Here is a 1611-nt window from a genome sequence, read left to right on the forward strand (position 1 = left end):
GTTAGTTCTCAGTTTCTTTCTTGATTGTCAGATGGATGCGCGCGACAGCTAAGTGTTACTCGTAGTAAAAATACCACAAGCTGGAACGTATCTACGGTGTGTTAAACAGCAAAACATCAAGATCGTACTTCACGGGATCACTTCTGTAAGAGTTGATCTTATTTTCCCTCCTTAATGTGAAAGCTGATGTAACCATGATGAGGGGCAATAGCCTTCTTCCTTGAGCGTGAGAACGACACGAGTTCCTGAGTTATTCGTGATCTTCCCCATTGATGACCGTTCATTTTTTACACTTGCTAGTGCATCGATAATGGAAGAAAGAGCTTTCTGAATGCTCTACATATAAGTATACAAAAGTTTTAATTCTTCTAACTTATATTTAAAAATAAAACTTTCTAAAAAAATCCAAAATATTGTAAATATTTATAGCATTATCGTAATATTTATTAAATTATGAGAGTAATTACTGAAAATAATAATTATTCGAAATCGAATTAACCAAGCTTACTTACTTTGAATTTATTAGATTTTAAAGTGAGCATAAGATCTCTTGGATCTGTACGACAAAAATCGCAAACTGGATTTCTATAATTTCGTAGGTGTTGCCCACAGCTTTTTCTCACGGAAAGGAAAAAGAATTAGACCTCGAGCCAAATATATCTTATCATGTTATTGCTGTGTCAATAACATCTTTCTTCTCGAGTTCTCGTGAAAAAGGCGCCCCTTTACCGGTCTGACGGCACGATACGATTCGCAGCACTCGAGAAAATATATGTCACGGATGTTTTATATTTATCTGAAAATCTCCTTTGACTTCATATTTTTATATTTATCTATATAAAAATTCTTTCAGCAATCAATATATTAAATAAATGTAATCTAATTAATTAAAATATAAACAGTAAGCTTTTGATAGACAAATAGTTAATATTAATGCAAGTAAGGAGCCCTAAACACTAATTTATATTTTTATTTTGACACAATAATTTTTCTTTCTCTAAGATTATGGTGAACATCTCTTACCAATTTTGTAAATTTGTTAAATAAATTTTATATTGCAAAATCATATATGTATATATATATTATTATAAAAGAAAATAATATATTTTTTTTATAATAAATGCGTCTAGAGAAAAGCTAACAACAGTTTAAACCACGTGAATAATACTGTATTTTGTTTTATCAAATAAAATATACGTTGGGCGACGCGCGCGTTAAGCGTAAAAATAAATTGTAAGTTTATTTATCCTCTTGTTGGCGCACAGTTTGTAGGAATCAATTATCGCGTGCTACGGGTGGTGATGAAAGCGGTCGTTATAACGAGCATATATCTCAATTAATTTTTGCTGGTATTGACATTGCTACAGGTGTCACGAATTAAACATCGACGAAACCAATTTGATGTTTCGACATCGACTTCGATAAATCAGAACGGACTCGAATCTTAAACTATTTGTCGTGTCAAAAATGAATGGAAAAATTCGGCGATGACAAAAATATTCATATCCGTTTGCTCTGCTTATTGTTAGTAATAAAGCCGATTCAATAAATATTATAAATAATCCAAAACCTATAATATTATATGTTGTTGTCTGATAATTTACGAAGTAC

The 1611-nt window shown here is 31.3% G+C and overlaps 1 non-coding gene across 1 annotated transcript; it reads left to right on the forward strand.

The window, feature by feature from the left end:
- Window positions 1–118: 118 nt before the first annotated feature.
- On the forward strand, window positions 119–336 carry LOC112454751. The gene has a single exon (XR_003040782.1). It is a non-coding gene; the product is annotated as a small nucleolar RNA U3 (small nucleolar RNA).
- The last annotated feature ends 1275 nt before the right edge of the window (window positions 337–1611 follow it).

The sequence above is a fragment of the Temnothorax curvispinosus genome, unplaced genomic scaffold (assembly GCF_003070985.1).
Source record: "Temnothorax curvispinosus isolate PA1 unplaced genomic scaffold, ASM307098v1 QBEX01005310.1, whole genome shotgun sequence".
Lineage (NCBI taxonomy): Eukaryota > Metazoa > Arthropoda > Insecta > Hymenoptera > Formicidae > Temnothorax > Temnothorax curvispinosus.